Genomic DNA, 8371 nt, shown 5'->3' with positions numbered 1-8371 from the left:
TACTCATGCTGCTGGGAATGCTGTGGGGAGCAGCCAGGCCACGTGTGGAGCAGGAATGGGGCGCAAGCTGGGGGTTTCTCTCACCAGGAAAATATTGTTAGCGCTGAGCTGAGCCCTCATGTCTCCAAGGGGTTCTTATTTGCACAGACAACGCTGTGGTGGCGCAGCAAGGTGCCAGGAGCAACCAGTCCTGAGCCTCGGTGAGGGGTATGAGCACCCACCTCGTCCAAGGACCATCAGGAGATGCAGGAGCTGCAGGCAATGCCTGGCAAGTGCCTGAAGTGGCAACTGAGAGGCTGTGCACCCACCTGTGCCATCAGGGCAGAGCTGCTGGCAAGGGTGGGAGATGCCCAGCGCAGCCAAGGGCATGGGGTTTTCAGGTGGCATGCCACAGGGGCAGGAGGTTGGTGGTGCTGCACCCATGGCAGAGCCTGGCAGGGTCAGACGCGAGGGGGCTGTGTCCAGCTGTTGCTCAGGAAAACCTCGTTGTGCTTGGTGGTGGTGCTTGTGGCTGCTGTCCTGACTGGGGGGCAGCCCAAGTGTTGCTGGCACTGTGGGGGCTGGGCTGGGGGCTGTGTGGCATGGTGGGAGGCCTGTGGCGCTGCATGGGGTGCAGGTGGGGGATCCACAGGTGCCTCCCCTGGGCTGGCTGGTGCTGAGCACCGTGTGGAATTACCCTGAGCAAGTTTCCCCCTTCTCTGGAGGGGGGTTCTGGGCACATAACTGGCTCTGCTGGGGACCCTGTCTTCCGTGCAGGGGCTGCGGTGTTGGCACGGGTGGTCCGGGCCGAGCTGGGTGATACCGGCCTGGGGGGGTGCATCCCTGTGGGAGCCCCATGCTGGGCTGTGCAGGTATCACTGCCATGACCTGTGAGGACATCACGGCCCACAGGTGTGTGAAGGTCACAACTGCAGGTTTGTAGGATGCTGTAGTACACAAGAACATGGAGGTTTTGTTTCTGTGCATTTGTTACAAGTTACTACAAATCACCACTAGTAAAGCAAGTACGTACTTCAGATCGCTTGCCTACAGGCACACCTATATGTATTATTTAAGGTGTTACTGGCACAAAATGCACCAAACCACTGCCAGGAGCGGAGATGATGGAGAAGCCTCATCACAGGTGATCTGTGTTATGGAGCTCAGAGTCAGCTGGGTGTCCCTGATAAGGGTCATTCCACCTGTGAGATCTCCACACAGCAGCTCTTGCAGAGAAACTGATCTTGGGTAGGTACCATGTTACTTTTATACCTTTTTGGTGTAGGCACGTAACGGGGTGCAGGACACCACTTCCCAGGGCAGCTGTTGCTGGAAGGCCAGCTTGCTGTCATGGTTTCTGTGCTGGCTCACAAGGACGCCTCAGCACCCTGCTGAAGCTCATCAGGGAAGCCTGGGGCTCCCAGCTCAGCATTTGTCCCTCTTGTCCAGTCCATCACTCCGTGGCTGCTCGCACAGCCGGGCTGAGGGTCCCTCTCCCCTGCAGCCAGGGGCTTGAGTAGAGCAAGAGCTGTTGGGGTCCAGCTCAGCAGTGGCTGGGGGCTCCCTGGGCAGCAGGTCAGGGTTTGGCCTCAGGTACCAACAGCAAAGGAGGGTGGTGGGTAAGCGTTCCATCCCCTCTGGGGGCTGCCTGGGTTGTGGGGCTGCCCCTACTGCCTCTCTTGGCACTGTATAAACATGGGGCGGGGGGCTCTATGGGGGATGGTGCCATGTGGGGAGCTACCAAAGCCCCGCCCGGGAGGTTTGTACCTCGCCTCTGGGGGACTGGAACTGGGAAGGGAGTTCATGGAAGGTGGAGTGAGAACTGCGGGGGTCCCCAGCTGCACCCCCTTGGCAGCTGTGCTGTGCCAGGCTGGGAACACCTGTCCTTGGCGCATTCCCTGGGGCCAGGCTGGGCATGTCCCCCCGGCTGTGGAGGGGCACACAGCTGCAGCCCCCCAGGCTGGAGGACCCCCACCCTGCCATGCACAGCCTGAGTAAGAGGCAGCCGGGCCACCGTGCGCCCGGGGTGAGTAGGAAAAGAAGGGACAGGTACCCGCGTTGTGGGTCTGGGGCCGGGCCGGCGCAGCCTGCTGGGGGGAAGGAGGGGGGGGCAATTAGCCACGGACAGGGCAATTAGTGCCAGCTGAGCAGCTGGAGCCTGACAGCAGCCCCCGCCAAGGTGCCAGGGGCAGCCGCTGTCACCCCGCGGGTGGGGGGGGTCCGTAGCTGCCCTCTCTGCCCCGTCACTGCTGCCGACAGCCAGGGACAGAGCCATGGCTGCTCCCACCCCCCAGTGCCCCCTCCGTGTCCCCAAGCCGCTCGAAGCGCACACAGGTCTGACTGACAGCAGCCCGACCCCAGGAATTAAGTCAGGGGGGTGTCTGCAAACAGCCTGAGGGGCTCCCACAAACGGGGGACAGCCCGCCCAGGTGTGTGCTCACGGAGGGTCGGGGGCGGCTGAGCTGCTGCTGGAGGCCGGGGAGGGTAAAACCCTGGCTGTGCAGACGGGGCCCCTGTGCAGCGGGGTGGGGGGCATCTGGGCAGTGCCACCCCTACTTGTGTGCTCGCACACAGAGCCTGTGCCGTGCTGCTGGCACTGCCCTGCGCCCCGAAGCTGGCGAAGCAGCAGTAGGAGCGCACAGAGATGCTGTGCACACCTGGAGAGGCTGTTTCAGACAGGGGAGTCACACGCAGGCTCCGCAAGCTCACCCAGGAGCCCTGGAGGGCAGCTGCACCGGCACAAAGACACAGAGTCCTTGCATGGAAGGGGATTTTCCAGGCAGTGCCAGAGGAAAAGCCTCATCCAGCACCCAAGGCAGGAGGGCTGCAGCTCAGCCAGGGTGCGGGCGTGGGGTGCCCCGTGCAGGCAGAGCAGCCGATGGAAGGACAGCCACCTGTCCCGCAGCACAACCGTCCCACAGGGACATGGGAAGCTGCAAGGCACGACCCCAAGCAGCAGCTTCAGGCTCAGTTCTGTTGGGGAGGTCTTTTAATGAAAAGTTAATGAACTGTGACTGTTAATATGCTGGATAGTGGCAAAAGCGCAGCTAATGCAAGCTCCTTCTGGAACAGTCTTCCTGCTTTTCCAGAGTGGTTCCTTAGACTTTCAAGATGGCCCTTTGCCATTCCCTCGTTTTTGTTTTACATGGGGCAAAGCAGTGGTGGTGTGCCTGCACGAAGTGAAGGCAACTAAACCAGACTGCCCAGTTTTGCACCCCACGCTGTTATTAATGGACAAACTCAATACTACTTATTTTCTTCCCCTGGCAGCTCTGTAATTTAGAAATCCTCTGCGCAGAATGAGCGTGGAGAGCAGAGCGTCAGACACTAGAGGGCATCAGGGAAGAAGGATGCTGAAGAGGCTCGCTTGCTTCTTTGAATAGTCCAGCATACCAAGGAGAAAAGAGTTCAGAAACGCCCGCTGTGCTGCTGCTGCTGCTCTTTACCCACAGGCACCCCCCCCGCCCTGTGACAGGACATTTCTGCACTGGCACAGCAGTTTAACAGTGGAGAGGAAACGTGTCAGTCCCTGGTACATATTAGAACAGCAACGAATGGATGTAAAAACGCAGCGTATCTATCAAGGTGTCTTTGATCCTTTACTCATTTGCGTCTGTGACGTTTTGCAGTCAGTGCAGTCTTTGCCACCTGTGGTGCTTCAGCTCCCTCCCTGGGATTTGCCGTCTCAAGGAAGTCAGACGGCTGGGAAGCAAAGTACTACAGCAGACGTGGAGCAGGGTAGTCAGGAGGACACTGTGGGAGAGACCCCTCTGATAAAAGAGCAGCATTTTTACACAGAACAACAGGTAGAAGTAACTTCTCCCGGTGCTCGTACTGCCCACCATCTCCAATGTGGCCAGCAAACAGGATTACACACGCGTCGGGCTCTTTGGCATCTCTTTTCTCTCCTCAGCTGTGGACAATTCCTAGAGGACTGTTTTCTTCCTGGGCTGGTAGGAATGCATGCCGCTGAGCGAGCGTGAGGGAACCCCAGCCTGCTGGAGGCACAGCTCTGAGGTGCCCATTTTCTCCAAGTGGGGCCGTCACAACCGAGGGGGCGCTTGGGTTTAATTTCACTTGCACGGGTGGTAAGAGCTCTAGGGACTGTTGTGTTCGCCGGTAGGAAACAGAGGTCATAAATATTTCCTAGGTATGTCAATTTGTAAGTATGCAGGGCTTCGGTCTAAAAAGCAAAGTATAGGCAAGACACTTGTAAGACAAAGGACAGAAGGGCTGTGGAGGAGTGTAAGTTCTCAGCTTAAATTCAGAAGGAGGGAACACACCAGCCCACTCCAAGGAGCAGGGAACCTGCTGGGAAACCTGCCGCTCAAGTAAAAGGTGTGATGTTAACATCACAGTGTTTTAGTTGGAACTTTTTTGGGGCATGGATGAAATAATTTAATGTGTGAATGTTGAGCCTTACAGGGGAAAGGCCCATCATGTTATTTTCAGGGCTAATGGGACAGACCGAAGGGACTCCTGAGGGGTTTGCATCTGATACCACGCTGTAAGTACTGTATGGTACCATGCCAGCCTGATCCACAGCTCAGGGCTAATTCCTGGTGAACATTGTGTTGAGTGACATTCGATTCAGGCTCCACAGCCCTTCCTAGCGTTCATCACTTAAAGTTTTTTCATAGCAATTACTCATACAAAACGCATCCTAGTCTCCTCTTCCTAATAAATTATTATGGTTTCTAAACATTGCCACCAATTGCTGGGGTGAAGGTGCAGAGTCCTTTTCACCTCTAAACAAAGAAGGGGCAGACCCAGGGACATGGTTGGTGTGGCAGCTGCACTGATTCTAGCTTCTGTCCTGGGTAATGGCCAGCTGGGGTGGTGATCTGCCAGATTTAATATTAAACTGCACAAGCGAGTGCATGAAAGCTGTTGGGAAGCATTGTCTGATAAGGCAATACCCCACTTGCGATGTGTATAACACCTCAGGGTTTATATATTGTGAATTGACCAAAGGTCAGTTCCTTGATACGGGTGTGCCATGCATCTGACCGAACGCAAAACACTAGTCTGAAAGGTTGAACTCCATGTTTAATCAGTTATCAACAGTAAGTATTTTTGTGATATTGTCCCACAGGTGGGGTCTGGTACCCAGTGTGCAATAAGCCAATTTCACACACAGAGCTTAGATACTTATTTCATGTTGCTCGCAGATGGGTGCTAGGTGGTAATTCCACAAAGCTAGCACACCACACCAAAGAACTACAGTGTGTTTATCTTGCTACGTGATCAGCAAAACCTAAATTCATGATTATTGGTTAATTACATCAAATTGGCCTCGCTTGCAAAGTAGATTAGCATGCATGCTCCTTGCAGGTGTGGGGGCGCAAGTCTTTCCAGTCATCAGTTGAGTTGGTGGTTGCGATCTCCCCCTGCCGCTTCTACCTTTCCCGTAGTTACTGCAGGTTTTGCTGACTTCTAGCCGCCAGCACCTTCTAGTGCAGGATGTTCCCCTTCTATCAGTCTTTCAGTTCCTCCTCAGGGGCATAGCTGTTAGTGAGGCATAGCGCAACAAAGCTATTGATTGCTACAACCTAGGTATTATCCCAAACATAGGGCTACGATATGGCCACAAGTTTGTCCAGAGATAGATGAGGAAAGCTTTATGAACACTTGCCATGAATTCTCATGTGACAAATAAGCAGTCATGGCCTTGAAACCAGTAAGATAAAGAATTTATTAGGGTAGAATTTCTAAGTGAGTTTTGCACTCCTGTGCACGCAGGTTTCAAGCCCTGCAGCAGTACATGAACCCTGGATTCACCTCATCCCCTTGGGAGCCCTGCAGTAACAAAGCTGACTAAATATCAGAGGCTGCACTATCTCTGTTGGAATCTATAGTTTTATCACTGAGGAATCACATTCCTACACTGTCTTTTTTACTAATTTTGATGTAAATAGGTCTACAGTGACTTTATGCAAGACTACCAAGCATCTCAGCAGCTAGCGGAGTTGCTAACACAGTCCCAGCAGCCTCGCTAGTACATGTGCTCTGAGAGAAGAAACTTCAGAGTGAAATTTAACTTAATTTAATTTAAATTAATCCTGGCCAACTCCTGAAACTGCAAAAAGACAGGCTGAATACTTGTCGTGCAATGTTTCAGACTGTAATGCAAGCATGAGCTGTGGCTTTTTTTTTAGATAGACTACTCCATGTCTGAAGACAGACACAGCTGTCTATTGACCCACTCAGAAATGATCTCAAGGATATCTACAACAGTAGTTTTGCATCTATTTGGTCATATGTGCAAATGACCCTGCTGAAATGCTACTGGGACTATGCAATGGTCTTCACTAGCTGCTAGGATGCTTCTAAGTCTTGTATAAATACAGAGTTAATGATGATAAAATTGCTGATAAAGGAAAGAACAAGATCCCAGGAGTGTTTATTCCTGAATGATGAGATACTTATCCATCCCAAATTATAGCCAGCTAAAAAACCTGTCCTTGCGATGGGTTTTGACCTGGACAGCTCTTACAGGCAGCCTTGTTGTTTACTAATCAGTGATGAGTCTTGCCAGGAAAATGAGAGCGTAAAACTCGTGCTTTTAACTGGAAACCATCTGTAACGTCTGCTTTTCTGCATCCTTCTGCCAAGGAGAATGCTTATGACCACATGGGTTCGTGCTCTTGTCAAAGCACTGGCAGAGCCCTCCCACAGGATGGTACCTGGGATGACGGCCAGGAACAGGCAGCCCAGATGAACTGAAGAGTTCCTTCAGCATCCCCAGAGCCTGGCCAACCTCATCTACTGGACTCACAAGCTACAGCTGTACTGGTGAGCAAAAATGAGTCACAGAGAAAATGTGAGAGGTGATGTGCACATCTCTGGTGCCACTCCAGATGTTAGTGCAGCTCCTGGAAAGCCGTGGCCTGTCCTGCCCGGTAGGCCCAGCTGGGCAGACAGCATGTGCCAGGGACCAGTGCCCCTTCCTCCTATAATGCAGGCTGCCTCAGCTTTTGTTCCCTCCATAACATCAACTACATGCCCACGTGTTATCCTGTGAAGACCCCGCTCTGATGGGCTCTGTACAGCCTTTGCATTATTGTAGGCGTTTTGAACTGAAGGAAAGCATGCTCAGGTAGCCCCTGTCTGCAGGCCACTGAGGGAGAAGACTTCACAACCAGCTGTGCATCGTCTGACATGCCATGCCGGCAATCCCCAGGCCCTGCCAGCCTCAGCCATCGCTGCGAGCCTCTGGCAGGTGGAGATGCTTTGTTCAAATGCCATTGCTACTGCCAGCGATTCGTTTGGGGTGGCTCCCGATGAGGTGCTGCGCTGCAGCTGGCTTACGCCTTGTTCAGCTAAGAGAAAGCAAGGTGCAAGTTGTGTGCTAGTCCTGGCCCTGCCCTCCCCACGAAGCCCTCTGGCTTCCCCGGCACGCAGGGAGAGGGTGGAGACTCCCCGGGGTGACGGAGCGCTGGAGGAGCCCGGCACCTGCTCCTCACCGTTCTGCAGCAGGCGTGATGACACGGGTGGAACTGCCCTGCCCCGCGAGCTCAGCCGGCCGTCGGGGCTGCCTTCCTGCACACCACGCTCTTCTCTTCCCTGGCTCCTGTTTCCCTTCCACCTCCTCGGCAGCCCTGCAGTGCTGACCCAGACCTGCTGCTGGTAAGTGAGTCTCTAGCAGCAGTTTAGCCCTTACGCTGAGATAGATTTAACGCAGTGTAGTGGCTTGCTTCCTCGTGCCTGAATTGCTCATGCTGTTATTGCTGAGGAATTAGATTCAGCAGCTGTTTTCCTCCAACAGCCAAGGAAAACATAGTGAAATACTTGCCTACCTTTTCCCAGCTTTTCAAGGGATTTTATTGAGAAATATGTTTTATAAATGGGGGATGAAAGGCTCAAGGCTTAAAGTAAAACCTGTAAAAAGGTAAAAAAAAAAAAGAACATTTTGCAGGAACTATCACACTCTAGAGTTTGCCTGTGCATGTTAATGCACTGCAGATAACACATGTGCAAATGCCAGCACACCCAGAGCACTGCTTACTTGGTCCCCAATTAACACACAGGGCTCTTTTCAGAGAAGACAGGTTACAAATCCCCAGTAAATCAGTTGGCAATTAACTTACAGATTGCCTGAATCTCATTATCCTTATTTACCGAAATGGTTTTAATTTCCTGTGTGTGTTCCTGAGAAAGAGGACTGTATGGTCCTGGGCTGGCAGTACTGTTCTTTTTGTGTGCCCACATCCATTCTCTGGCCAGTCTACACCCCTGTAAATGCAAGTGACTGAAGAGCAAAAAACAGGTACACTTAAAAATTTCTGTGAATTTTTATGTATCGAAAGCCCCAAATGCACATTTGTAGTACGAGCTGCACTGCTTCAGCTTGTAGGTTGCAAGACTAAACTTGGTACCCATTGAATATAAA

The sequence above is a fragment of the Falco biarmicus genome, chromosome 1 (genome assembly GCF_023638135.1).
Source record: "Falco biarmicus isolate bFalBia1 chromosome 1, bFalBia1.pri, whole genome shotgun sequence".
Classification (NCBI taxonomy): Eukaryota; Metazoa; Chordata; class Aves; order Falconiformes; family Falconidae; genus Falco; species Falco biarmicus.
This window is presented reverse-complemented; position numbering follows the sequence as displayed.